Source organism: Cyprinus carpio, unplaced genomic scaffold (genome assembly GCF_018340385.1).
Source record: "Cyprinus carpio isolate SPL01 unplaced genomic scaffold, ASM1834038v1 S000006810, whole genome shotgun sequence".
NCBI lineage: Eukaryota > Metazoa > Chordata > Actinopteri > Cypriniformes > Cyprinidae > Cyprinus > Cyprinus carpio.
In genome coordinates this window covers 241,365-256,481 of record NW_024879396.1, presented here as the reverse complement: position 1 = coordinate 256,481, position 15,117 = coordinate 241,365, and the positions used below count along the sequence as shown (strand labels likewise).

General features: G+C 38.8%; 1 pseudogene; it reads left to right on the top strand.

The window, feature by feature from the left end:
- Positions 1-516: 516 nt before the first annotated feature.
- LOC122144967 lies at positions 517-12,018 on the top strand (annotated as a pseudogene).
- The last annotated feature ends 3,099 nt before the right edge of the window (positions 12,019-15,117 follow it).

Below are 15,117 nucleotides of genomic sequence, written 5' to 3'. Positions count from 1 at the left end.
ACATCATGGCTCTTTTGACTCAGGTTAGTATGCATACACCCTAGAAACCACATACTGTAGAAACACACTAGTATCCATCAGAATGTCTCATACTTAGGGATTTGTAATTTTAATTTTGGCAGGTAGGTAAGTATTTACCTAGCAGCACACTAGCAACATGCTAAAAACCATTCAAAACAACAACTGTGGATCAGCCCAGTAGCATTGCGACTCTTTTTGACCTGGGCTAGTAAACAAAACCCTAGCAACCACATAGAAACATGCCAGTTAGCAAACACAGCAACACGCTAACAACCGTTTAGAATGGCATTAGTGTAGCAACACCCTAGCATTGTGGCTCTTTTTGACTTGGGTCAAGTAAGCAAAAACACCTAGAAACCTCATAACAACACACTAGAAAATACTTAGCACCATGCTAAAATCCATTAAAAAAATGTGCTAGTAACCAAACAACCTAGCAACCACATAGTTATGCTCCTCTTCACACTCTTTTGACAGTTAGCAAACACAGAAACATGCAAAACCACTCAAAATGATGTGTATCAAATGTGGCTTTTTGACTCCTAGCAAACACATTACGACTTTAGAAAAATGCAAAAACACTCTGTTTGGCATAATAAAATATGCAAATATCTTTAATAACACAGCCAATCAGAAACTAAGAACTGTATTTCTCTGAATTTGAATCTGAAGTGTAACATTTCACATCTGCATTATTATTCGGTCACGATTAAAGCTTTAGCTGTTGTCACACGTACAGGAATGCAACACTCCAGTTACGCAATGCGCCGGATTGTGTTTCCACCTCAAAACTGACATACCCTCGTTTCATCTGTACAGAGGGACAGAGAGACGCAAGACAAAGCAGCCTGAAGGAAAGAGATGTTTCGACTCCCAAAGACAGAGAGGGGATAGAAAGTGTATCTTGAGGACAAGGGGCCCTTGTGGACATCGAGTCCCGTGTGTTGCTGTGGATCTGTGGGTGTGTGGTTGTGCGTCAGAGGGAGGTGTGTTGTGGTACATCAAGCTGTGGTGAGATGTGGACATTCAGTCTGGCTCTTATGCAGTGGGGGCCACATTACACCGGCTTCTCCTGAGTTATGCTCCTCTTCAACGCTCAAATACAGATCCAACTATGAACCCACAGAGGGTAAGTCCTCCTTCAACCCTGAGATGTTAAATATTATTATACTCAAGTCCCTGACTATGAAAGTTTATCTACAGAAAGGATACCTGTTCACACCTGTTGCTTGTTTTATCTTTCTACTGTTGGTTAAATTGTTTTTTTTTTGAATACTTACATAAATTATACATATTTATGTACCTTTTATAGTGTAATTATTTTTATTTTTATTTTTCCATAAAATATTTAAATGAAAAAATTAAATACATTTACTGCTGTTGTTGTCCTTTGTATCTTGATGTAGCTCATGCGTATCATCATTGTGTTACAAGAGTTTTAGTCATTAGTTGTAACAGCAACTAACAATGCATTAATTGAAAGAATCTGGAGAATTAGGAGTTCAGGGTGTTTTTGTTAGTGACTCGTTAGCAATTTTGGACATTTTGTCTGGCATGTTTAAAGCAACTGGCCTTATGTGAAACCTGAATCTTCATGACAACTTTGGCTTTGTGTTACAACACATCTCTGCTCACATGGCTAGCTTGTGGTCATTTTTTAAGTGTTGTTTTTAGATTAATGTTTTTTTTTTTTTTTTTTTTACGTAGTATACTCAGAAATTCAGTTCATGCAATTTAATTACAGTATATTTCATTAATAGTAACAGATCTGTGACTTTTTTTTAATGATTTTGCATAGCTGTGCAGTATTTGAGGGTGAGTGTGAATTGCTTTCACAAAGAACACATTGAAGAGTCTGAGTCAACAGCTCTAGTGCTGATCCCTGTATTAAAGCCAGACATCCAGGGGCTTTTGACTAACAACAGCCATTTATACCATCTGAAAAACTTATTTGAGGGTGTGCATATATATTTGTTCAAAATCTGTAAAAAGGTTGTCGGTTGCATTAATGGAGGAACATACTGAAATCAAGACTTAAAAATTGATTTTAATATTATTACCAACACAGAAAAATAAAAGTATCTGAATATTTTACATTGTTTGTGTGGTGTTTCTTTTTAAATTATGGTTAATGGCTTGTATTAATAAAACATATTCTGTTACATATAAAATCTAGCTTTTTATATTAGGGGATGCCTCAGATATACAGTTTTAATGCATGTCTTTAAGAGATAAAGGTGTAACTGTTATTGTATGATAAATGTTAAGCATATGATAAGCTACTGATAAGCTACTACTAAATATTGTAGAAACATAATTTTCTGTAAAGTTGCTTTGCAATGATTTGTATCGTAAAAAGCGCTATACAAATAAACTTGAATTGAATTGAATATGCTATGTAATGTATGATGTCTTTTAATATTCATTTCTCCACTTTTGTCAGTGTGACTCATTAATTTCTTCTCTCTCTTCATCCTTAAACAGGAGACACCTAAAAAATGACAGAACGACAGATGGCTTCTACTGAAAGGAGCCTACGTAAGTTTACATTTATGTGGAAAAAATCCTCAGTGGTATCAGTGTATTTATTTGTTCCTTAATAACTAATAAATTGTTGTACATGTATCCATACCGCAAGTAAAGCAGGTGGCTTTTAGAGAAATGACCATTATAGACTGTAAATATGAACACTTTTTAAGAAGTGATACGAAGACTGTTTCATCATTGTTAGAACTGTTGGGAGGGTCTTACTGGGAAAGCTTGATAAAAGGGCTAAATTATATCTTATTTTGCATTTAAAATGCTAAATATTAAATCAAATCTATTATATAACAATTCCATTAGATAATCTGGTAGAGTTAAAGTGCTAGCAATCCAAATTTACAAGGATTCATAAAATGTATGGCAAAACTTATCTCATTTATATCTATACATTCATTATCTGGTTATGAGAGGCAGGAGGTGTTTTTTAACGTTTTGTGTTTACATGATGTGCTGAGAATCCAGGTGCATTACCTTCGTTCCCTGTACTCTCTTGCTCCTCAGGTATCCAGGCTGACGATGACCTGAAGTCTATGTTTGTAGGCACAGTGATGAGAAAAATCAAGTCTCGCACGTGGAAAAAGCAGCGTTATTTCCGGCTACAAGAAGACTGCATGACTATCTGGTACAAGAGCAAGAAAGCAGGAAACGCACACTCCACCTGTAAGTAGCACTAACAAGATCCACAATCTGTAATTATTAGCCATTTATCCAAAGCAACATGCTGTACCGCAAGAACAACCCATTCGCCAGGGGTGTCCAGTCCACCTCCTGGAGGGCTTGGAGAGTTTAGCTCCAACACACCTGCCTGAAAGTTTGTAGTGTTCCTGAAGATCATCATTAGCTGGTTCAGGTATTTAATTGGGGGCTGGAGCAAAACTCTGCTGGAAGGTAACCCACCAGAAGAATTATAATACTCTGTAATAATAAAAAAAACATTATAATAAGTGTCTTACTTAAGTTAACAATAGTGATAGTTCATGGATTAACTTATAAACAGCCAGGAACAACTGCAACATTACTCTAGGCAGAAATATAGCAGCTTCATATAAAGTATTTTCAGAACCTCTAGACCAGGCCAATATCCTCCAGAGTTTAGCTATTTGCTCCAACACACCTGCCTGGAAGCTTGTACCAATTGCAAAGACCTTGATTAGTTTAGTTTAGGTGTGTTAAATTATGGTCCACCAGGAGCTGGATTGGCCACTCCTGCTCTAGACTGGAAGTAGGTTTTAGGTTGGAGCCTTAATCTTGTTTTATTTTGGTACTGAGATCTCTTGAGACCACATAAATGTTGCATTTGTATGGGTCTAGGCCTTGATAGGCCAAATATTGGTCTGGTCTTGTCTCCAAATCTTAGGGTTTAGGGCAGGGGTTCTTAACTCTGGCACTCGAGGTCCACTTTCCCTCAGTTTATCTCCAACCTTGATCAAGGTCACCTGTCAGTGACTTTCTAGTATTTCCGAATACATTGATTAGCTAGTTTAGGTGTGCTAAATTATGGTCCACCAGGAGCATGATTGGCCACCCCTGCTCTAGACTGGATGTAGTTTTTAGGTTGCTGCCGTAATCTTGTTTTATTTTGGTACTGAGATCTCTTGAGGCCACAAAAAGATGTTGCATTTTTATGGGTCGGGGAGTTGATAGATCACATATTGGTCTGGTCTTGTCTCCAAGTCTTAGGGTTTAGGGGATAGCTAGGTAAGTGTTTGTCTATGTGTGTCTATAGTTTCTGTGGGTGATGTGGAAGCTGTTCGGGAAGGGCACCAATCTGAGGTTCTGCTTAGCATTGCTGACGAGTTCCCGCCTGACCGCTGCTTCACCCTTGTGTTCCGTGGTCGACGAGGCAACCTGGACCTAGTGGCCGAATCAGCAGCGGAAGCGCAATCATGGATTAAAGGGATACGCAAACTCATCGATAACCTGGAGAACATGGGGCAGAGAGAGAAACTAGACCAGTATCCTTTACTATCACTCTTTATCTGCCTGTCTATCATTCCACTCTCTGTCCATCTTACAAAAACAATTCATCAAGCATAAAAAAAATCAAAAAAACACACTTAAATACACAGGGATGCAGCACATCTGATCCACTGACCTGCTTTCACTCCATGTGGTGCAACAAGAGTTATGGAATTCGGACATGTTCCTGGGACAGCATTCTTGTTTCTCAAAGTTTTAACCCTATCCCTAACTATACTTGGATTGATGTCCAAGCCCCAAGTTTGAGCACTTAACTTCCAGCTCTTAAACATAAACTCTTAAACATAAACTCCCAGGAACCCTACTTTGGTAAATCATGTCAAGCAGTTTTCCCTTAAATGCTATTTCCAGATGGATCTGTGATTGGTTTAAAAAGGCAGACAAAAACAGAGATGGGCAGATGAACTTCAAGGAGGTCCGCAATCTGTTAAAGATGATGAATGTTGGACATGAATGAGCATCATGCTCTTCGTCCTTTACGGTAACTGAAAACATTAGCACGGTTAACTTACATATTACATTGCTATACCACTTGTAGCTTGATGTAGCTTAAGTTCAATGGTGGTTTTAACACTAGACACACCTTTTTATTATTTGGTGATCCATTTACAGCTAGTTGCTTGTATTTTTACATTTTGTAACTTTGGTTGTTCTTCAGATGGCAGACAAGTTCTCAATCAGGAACTCTTGAAGATGATGAGTTTGTGCTGTTCTATAAGATGTTGACTCAGCAGTGAGGACGTCCTGCGTGTTGTGTCAGGAATATTCGAGTGATGGGCAGAAATCCTCTCTACTGCCGCTCCAAGATCTGAAAGATTTCCTCGGGGAGGAGCAGCTACATGAGGACGGAGTTCAGCAGTATGCACTAAAAGCTCATTGAACGCTATGGAAAGCCCCGTCCTACTGTCAGACACGGGGACGTAACGAATTTTGTGATGAGCATAGCTAACAGTGTTGTACTTTTCTTACTCAGGTTTCTTCGACAAGCTCAGGTATTTGTATTTTAAGTTCCACTTGCCATTGATCTGTTTAGATCATCCCTGGTGATTTGGCTTTCAAACTTCTCAAACTCATTACCTTCTAGTTCCAGGTAGCCTAATGCGGCATTTTGTGTTCTTGACATCGTTGCACCCATCGTTTAAATACATTAATTGTTCATCCTATGTTTCGATAGCAAAAATGTTGCAAGCACTGACATTTGAGGTTTCCTGATGTACCCTGAGCTCGTCAGAGGGCTCCATTTTCAACCCTAACATGGTGGATCTCTACCAGGACATGACTCAGCCTCTCTGTCATTACTTCATATCGTCTTCGCATAACACGTACCTTCTGGAGGACCAAATCAGAGGACACAGCAGTGTGGAAGGCTATATACGGTAAATGTTTTCAAAAACCTAGTTCAAAAACATACATCAACTACAAATCTCCAATAAACTAATTAATATTTAAATTCCACAAAAAATAAATAAATATGTAAATTTTATATGTGCATTTTAGAGCACTGAAACGTGGCTGTCGATGTGTAGAAGTGGACTGCTGGGATGGACCAAATGGAGAACCAATCGTCTACCATGGACATACGTTTACCTCCAAGATCTTCTTCAAGGATGTTGTCACTGTGCTCGGCAACTATGCATTTAAAGTATGTCACAAACTGTGGCTTTGTTTTCATTCACTCTTAAAACTGCACGTTTATAACAAAACTGTTCTGTAATGGTGCTATGGTATAGTGGTGTTATCAGATGGTAATACTACAGTACTTAATATGGCATTGTAATGAATCAGTCCTGTATTCAAATACTATGGTATTTATGTGGTTCTCTAAGGTAAGTCAAGGAATCCCATGGCATTAGCATCATGTTAGTGTTCAACATAATTTATTAGCATGGTACCATTTTGAAACATGTCATTAACATGATACCATACTTTCAAACAATACTGTACCACGGTACAGTGAAGGCACCAGATGATAATCAGGTACTTCAAAGAATACCATAGTAATACCATAGTTTTTTGGACTTCTACTATGATTTTTTTTTGTAAAAACCATGTAAATACCATGGTACATGCATGGTATATTTCAAAATACAACATAAAAATAACATCATAATAAAAATACTGTTGGTATAAAAAAACAATTTTTTGATATATACCCATACAAATTTTTATAACCCTCTTGTTTTCTTTCTTCATCTTTGATCTTTAGAAACTGGTTTAGAGTACTGTACTAGCTTGCATTTTTGTGTGTGTGTGACAGACTGGGGCCAGGGCACCATGCCCTTCTGTTTGTGTGTAATGTGATCTAGGGCACTCGACCCCTGCCTACCAGTGTGTTAGCCGCTGTTCTGTGTTGAGTGTTCCATTTCACTCCATCACTTATTTACACACATATATACACACACACACACTCTCCCCTCCACAGGCATCGCAGTACCCTGTCATCCTGTCCATTGAAAACCACTGCAGTGTAGAGCAGCAGAAAGTCATGGCCCAACACCTCACCCAGATCCTGGGAGACAAGCTGTTGAAAAGCCCTTTAGATGGAAAGATTCCCATCGGCCTCCCGTCTCCTGAGGTGAGCCTGGAGAGCACATATATACGCTCACATAAAAAAAAGCTCCCACACAACAAATCCACTTAATTGATACTTAACGAGCTGTAAATGTCTAAGGCTGAAATGTCTTCAACATCTTGAAGAGTTCACGGCAAAGATCTTGAAGTTTCCACCCCATGAGCAGACGTGTGTATCAGAGTTCAGAGTGTGGTGACCTGTCCAGGATACATTCACTTTCTCTGGCTGTTCACCTGGGGCGGCAGCCATATGATCTATGTCCATGCGACCCAGCCACGATGAATTATTAAAGCAAACAATAATATTGGCCCCCCTCACAGACCATCATAGCCGTTTGCACGTCAAAAATAAATACTAGCAAAACTTAACTGACATCATTGTCTTCCCAGTGAAGCTAATTGACTAAGGAAATCTTGCTGGTTAAGATGCAAATCTATTGATTTGTTCAAAAGAATCTTCTCTATACATTCCTAATTGACCAACCACCAGAAAAGGCGTTTTCTAGTATGTAAACCTAATTTGTGTATCCATGTGTTCTCTGTTAAAGTCTGTTATTACAGTATATGAGATTTCTGATGGTTGCTGATGAAAGTGTATCTTCTCTATTTGTGTGTGTGTGTAGGATCTGAAAGGGAAGATTCTGTTGAAAGGAAAGAAGATATGTGGATTAGAGAATTGCATGAATGGGGTAGTGGATGACCCTTTGATGGGAGAGGTGAGCGATGAAGAGGACACTGCTGAAATTGATGATGACCATCATCGCAATGACAGCATACGGCATAGAGTCAAGGTACAGTGATACATTTCAAGAGAGATGTTTGTGTAGATTTTCTAATCATGGCAGCAGTAATTTATTAAATTATGATTAAGATGAATTCCACAACCTTGCACTTAAACCATGCAGTGGTGTAGCCAAGTCATTAAAGATATTGAAACCCAGCAAAGGTACATCTACAAACAACCACTGTTGTACCCTTGAACAAGACCCATACATCCAAGTTACTTTGAGGGGGACCATTCCTGTAAACTAGTACACTGTAAAGCACTCTTGGTAAAAATGTCAGCTAAATGGCTAATTAGTAGTTAACAACGAAATAACGTTAAGGATAATGGGGCATATCTAGGATACAATTTCTTTGGCTACTCCATTGTATTGTAAAATATTGAATGGCGGTCTTGTCTCATTGGGGTCTATCGGGTCTTCATCAGAGCTCTGCGGTGCTGTGTCCTCAAGGAAGAGTTACAGTCTGCCGTGACTGTGACCACAAGATTCAAATCTAATTACATAATATGTTGAACACACACCTTTAGTTTGACCATCCCTGGAAACTTCCACTTGTTAACAGGAGTGTTTCTTTGTGCCAACTTCAAGTGAAAAAAATCTCTGTCCTGGACCATAAGCAGTTTAACTAATGTAGACCAGCTTGTCTCTTGTTGAAGGTAGCAAAATATTCTGACAGACAAGAGATGTTCAGTGGCTCTGAAAATGGGCAGATTGCATAAAGCACTAATGAAAGTCGGAAGACGTGACACTAAAGCAATCTTGGGAATGAAGTAGACAAGCAAACAAGAAAAAGCAAGAAAGAAAGTCAGAGTGAGATAAGACAGAAACGGCATATCTTCTGTAGTCTTCTGCCATCTGATAGGTGGCCATGTGTATTTGCTGGCGCTGCTGTTACCATGTGACACTTGATTCTTTGAACTCTGGTTAGCTGCAGTCAGGGATCACCTCTCTCGGTTTCTCCAACCAAACAAACATACATACATCTTGACTACTCAACAACAAAAAAAAAAGCATTGGAATTTTATCTTTAAATTTTAACACGAACACTGCCACTTCTCTTTGGACTCTTTCTTGTTGGATAGCTGGTTTAGTCCAATTACTAAATAGTCATTTAGTTGACAAATTTTATCTCAAGTGACTTACAGTACCATTACTACAGGGATAGTCTCTCAATGGAACAATGTTGAAGGACTAACCCTTGTTGGCTTTGAACCAACTTTCGGTTCCAGCCCAGATCTAGGCTTCACCACTCTAAGCAAGTTGAATATTTTGTTAAGTTGGCACAGCAGGTTGGCAAGGATGGGCCCAACAGATGGTAGTGTAAGATGAAGCCAGGTGGATATGTGGCCTCATTATCTAAGGGTCGTCTGTCATGACATTGTCTAAGTAGTCCTGGGTTCAATGGTTTAGGTAGCAGAACTAAATGCTTGCAGTAAAAACACATCATATAATCTAGACCTGACCAGCTTTCAAGTGCCAATAACCCCTCTGAAATAATCAAAACAGACCACCCTGGCTTGTGAAAAACTAGCAAATCACCTTAGGAAGGAGGTGAAAATGAAAACTTGTTTTCAAAACTTCTAACGTCTAAACGTGTTTAAGCACTGTTTTTGTACTGTCTAGAAATCCAAGCAGCGTCTCTCTAAAGAGCTGTCGGACTGTGTGGTTTACTGCAAGAGTGTCCACTTTAGCAGCTTTAAACATTCACAAATTCACTCAAAGTTTTACGAGATCTCCTCGTTCACGGAGTCTAAGGCCCGGAAACACTAGGAGGCAGGTAAGGAAACTTGAGTCTGACTGCTTATAACAGCTCATAAATTATTTTTTTAGAGAATTGTATTATCTTACTGTGTTTGTCTCTGTGCTACAGGATCAGAGTTTGTTCTCCATAACGCTCGCCAGCTGAGCCGGGTTTACCCCAGTGGTTTGAGAACTGACTCATCCAACTTCAACCCACAGGACATGTGGAATGCAGGGTGCCAAATTGGTGAGCCTACCTGAGTAAAAAAAAAAAAAAAAAAAACGGAATTATGAATACTTCATAACTCATGAAATTCTGGTTTAGTTAAAGGGTTAGTTCATCCAAATATGAAAATTAGGCTGCGTTTTACTAACCCCCGAGGCACCCTAGGTGTATATGACTTTAATCTTGCAGACGAATCCAGTTGGGAATTATATTAAAAAATGGTCTTTGATCTTTTAAGCTCTGTCATTCCAGTCAGAGGGTGTTGCATTGCTTCAGTCCAAAAGAAGTTAAATCAAAAGTGCCCTTCCATTAAAAAAAGTGTCTCACACGGCTCCGGGGGGTGAACAAAGGCCTCCTGTAGCGAATCGATGCGTTTTTGTAAGAAAAATATCCATATTCAAAACATAATAATCACTTTAATCTAGCTTGCGCTCACTGTTATACATGGAAGCAGCTCTAGGCGGATGATGTATGAGGTCGGTTTTGCACATGCACCGCTCAGAAGTGACGCACATGGAAACGCAGCGGAGAGATCAAAACACAAACATGGTCACTACTTAGAAGTACAAAATGAGGATTTTTAAAGAAGAATGTCGGAGGATTTTAATATAAGCCAAGAGGTTTTTCCTTTGCTAAAGTAAGGAAACTTTGCTTCCTTTACTCTCCTGTTAACAAACGTCGGTTTTTCATGAGACTCACCGGCGCATGCGCTACGCTGACCTCGTACGTCATGCTCCTGGAACTGCTTCTGTGTACAGCTGTTGGCGCAATTTAGATTAAAGTGATTATTATGTTTTTGAATATGGATATTTTTACTTACAAAAACGAATTGATTCGCTACAGGAGGCCTTTGTTCACCCCCCGGAGCTGTGTGAGATTTTTTTTATGGAAGGGCACTTATTATTTAACTTCTTTTGGACTGAAGAAATGCAACACCCGCTGACTGCAATGATAGAGCTTGAAAGATCAAAGACCATTTTTAATATAACTCCGATTGGAATCGTCTGAAAGAAGAAAGTCATATACACCTAGGATGCCTCGGGGGTGAGTAAAACGCAGCCTAAATTTCCTTTTTGGGTGAGCTAACCCTTTAAGATTAATAAGGGCTGTCATGCAATTTTAAAATATTCTGTTAAAGAACATTGCATAACCAGCTATAGATAGTTGGGATTAAGACAGATGTGATTAATTGCTAGTTCTTGGCTCAACTTATCATGTACTAGAAATTAGTATGACTACTACATGTTAAAAAAAACAGCTTTAACCAACCTACTTTTAACCAAGTATTGTCATGTTTTAGTTAGCCATATATCTGGTTAGGATAGTTGATTTTTTTGTTTTTTAGAGAAAATTTCAGTTACTTTTCAGATGGTCAGACTAGGAGGAGCAGCTGACTAAATCAGCTGAACACTACCAGCCTGACCAAGCTGGGAGACCAGCTAAACCATCTTGAACCAACCAACCAACTCATAATATGGTTTAATATAAACTATTCAAAGTTGATGAACATTGCTAGGTTTACTAGCCAAGACATCACTAGTGTAACAGCCTAAATTATCATTCTTTATCCATGAAAATGGAAATTGTTCCAATAACATTATTTTAAGCCGGATCTGTTACTACTAAATACAAATGGTGCTAAATATTTTTCACTACTACTAGTTGTAGCCTTCTCTTCTCTGCTCGTTCTGTTCTTCTCTTTCTCTTCGCTTCTTTCTCTTCTCCTTCTCTTTCTCTTCTCGTTCTCTTCTCTTCTCTTCTTTCTCTTCTCTTCTCTTCTCTTCTCTTCTCAGTTGGCTCTGAACTTTCAGACCGCAGGGGTTGAGATGGATCATAAACAAAGATTGGCTTATTTTAAGTCAGAAATGGACATTGTGGCTACATAAACATACTGAAACCAACCTTCATGCGCAAACACTGATGAGCGGCTTTGACCCAGAGAACCTCAAAACACGAGACGGTTTACAAGCCGCTTAGCCTGTCAGTACAGGTACATACACCTGAAATTTCTTGTGAGGCGCTGGTGTTATACCATGTGTATAATGCGCGAACCTGTATATATTGTGTTCTTTTAAGTAATCAGTGGACAAACAGCTTCCCAAGGTAAACATCAAGGCGGGCTCAATCATTGATCCTCGCGTTCGCGTGTGAAATGCACGGATATACACTGGACCATGCAAGCAGGCAACCAGCTACATTGCCAACAACGGTTCAGTTGAAAACATTATAGGATGGAGTGTTGTCTTAGACTGAGAAAGCCTAGACGCAGTTGAATCCAGAGATCTAGTTGCGTTCGAAAGACTAAACACACGTGTTTTCAAACAAACGGTTTTGAAGTCTCTTTTAAGGTTCACGGTGAATGTAGCTTGTGAGCAATCAACTTCAAATAGTCCCTGTAACTAATACATTGTTTTAAAAGTACAAATATTCCCTTATATTCCCAAGCACAATTAATATCAGCTACCTATTTGTCTCGGCAGGTTTTAAGCCAGTATGGCAACGATACGCTTCATTTCACAAGTCATGTCCCTGAATTTGGCGGTGGTATCTGTTTGCGTGGCGGGGACTATGATAAAACATCAAAGACTGACTTTGTGGGACAGTTCAATATCAATTTCAGCTGGACTTCAACCAGGTACGGCTCCATTCCCACCAAATGCATCAAAAATGGTATCCCCAGGGGAGCTGATGTAAAACTAAGCACATTTTGTGTTTCCTCATAGGGATATCGTCCCACTTCGCTCCCTGTCTAAAGACGGCACCAGACGTACCCTCCTTCCTCGATTTTTGTTCATGTACGGATAACTAAACTAATGTCCAGTGAACTGAATTTAAAGTTTGGTCGTACAACTGACACGTGTACAAAAGAAACTAAAAAACATGAATATAATTTCAAGCTCTTCCCGTTCAACCCTTTGTTAGCAGAAACGCGGACATTTTAATAAGTACAGTAAAAATGGATTAGAAAAGTAAAGACCAATTTTACAATTTTAAGTTAACGTTTGGTTTGCTATATATTTAGTTAATTTGTACGCGCCAAATACATTTTTGTTATTTTATTTACTGTTATTCAGATTTGTGGTGAGTGTGGGATGCATATATATCTAAATAGTAACTCCATTGCTATACACAAAAAAAAAATAGAAATTTAAGATTTTGCATAAGTAACGAATGGCTATTTGGGTTTAAGGCGGAAATATGCACCAGCACAAACCATATAAGTTTTGTCCTTCTTATCCCAGGAACCAACATGTGATGATTCACCAAGAGTCTATTTTTTAACCATGCATGGCAAAATCTTGCTTTATATATTTTATAAAAAAAATATTTCAAAAGAAAATAGTTTTACTTTCGTAATCGTACCACTGCCATTTCAGTAGTATTTTTACAGTGGTGTATGTGTTAACTGCTACTTTGGAATAAAGTACAGAGATAATGAGGCTCACGGGCTCAAGTTACAATCTTACTTTGGCCCCGAAGTACATCAGGGGCAAGAGTCAGTTACAGAGAGATACAGAAGCAGGGCAATGAAAATGACCACGTCTGTTCCAACCTCCACATACCAGGATACAGTATACAATCGTATACATTTCCACAATACATCCCGCTATACTCTTGATATCCTCCTAGCATGTAGAAAGAAGCATTAAAGGAGATTAATTTGAATAAGTTAAGTCATTTGTTAAATCATATGTACCTGTATGCGACGACCAATAGTGTTCTATTTTTGTATTTCTAAGCTTCAGATCTATATACTCGTTTTTGTAATATTGTTCAGTCACTATCTGTTCCGATTTTGCTTGTGTATATATTTGTATGTATTTTATTTGCCATATTCAGTCAAAGAATAAAGACATTTTGAACGGATTTATGTTTCTGTTGTCAACACAAGTTACAGTTTTATACCAACTTATAATGAGAACAAAGAATGGGTAAGATAAGCTGACTAAAAATGATGAATTACATCTTTTCAAATAAAAGCCTGAGGTAAGCCATGCCTCTGTGAAAACTGCTCAAAATGATAGCATGCCATTCCAATTATACAGCTGTAATTTTTGTTAAAGGAATTTAGCTTCCCTATGAGCATCCATTAAATGGTAAAGACCCAAATGCCATCTTCAGAAGTGGCTTTGTGCCACCTTTGCAGTGTAAATTGAATGTAAAATACCGAAATTTACTCTGCAAAAGGTGGCACAGAGGCGCTTTGAAGTGGCACCTTTTGAGGTATTACACAGACTGGTTATGTGCTCAGAGGTTTCCACACCGAAACCACAGCTGTTTGTTTTGATTTTTGGAGCTGAGGGGGGTCTTTAATTTAGTTTTGTTTGCAGCATTATTTTCTTACAAAAAAATCTGAGCAGGCTCAGAGCAGCCTTTAACTCAGCGGTTGTAAAAAGTGCCTTAAGATTGTCAGGTTGTGGTTAAGGAGTGTTTTTGAGTTGCTGCTTCTTGTGCGAGTCAGTTGGCAGACCCCAATTGCTAACAAGCTGAAATCTAAAATGTACATTTAAAAAGTCAATGCAGTGTGCTGTTAATAGCAGAAAGGAAATCATACATTTCTTGGAAAGCCATCACGTTCGATTAAAAGTTCAATTTCTTCATAATTTTGCCATCTGTTATATGTTGATGTGCAATTGTTTTATTTATTAAGTTTAAAGTGATACTGAACATTTTCTAGTAATGTAGACGAGCCTCAACGACCGAGGAGGGGTTTTGGACGACGGACTCATTTTTGTCCCTCTTCCGTTCCATTTAAACCAGGACAATATAAGCGGCAACACCAAAACAAATGGTAAATTTAAAACACGTGCGGGGACTTATTCTGAATGTACGCGCGGTGCATAACTATAAAGATCTTATTCAATATAAATTAAAACACACACACACAAACACACACACACACACACCGGAGGACAGAATGGTGGGGAAAATTAAACGGGCCCGACAGAAGCTACACCACGGCGCGCTGTGGGTGTTGGAAAATGAGCCTGAAAAACAAACCCATGCTGGGGAATGATCTAGAGAAGATAACAGATCCAAGCCCATTCAGCTCATTAAACACAGATGTCAAAAGAGACCAAACTCTCAACACATCTGCCAGCCGCATAAAACACATACATCAAAGGTAAAGACATTTGTTGCATTGGCCCAGTGTCATTATTTTTCAGATGACCTGCTCTAAATGCGGATCCAGTCTTCATTCAGCCTCATGTGTTTTCCATGTAGGCGTTCAGTTTTCCCACTGGAGTC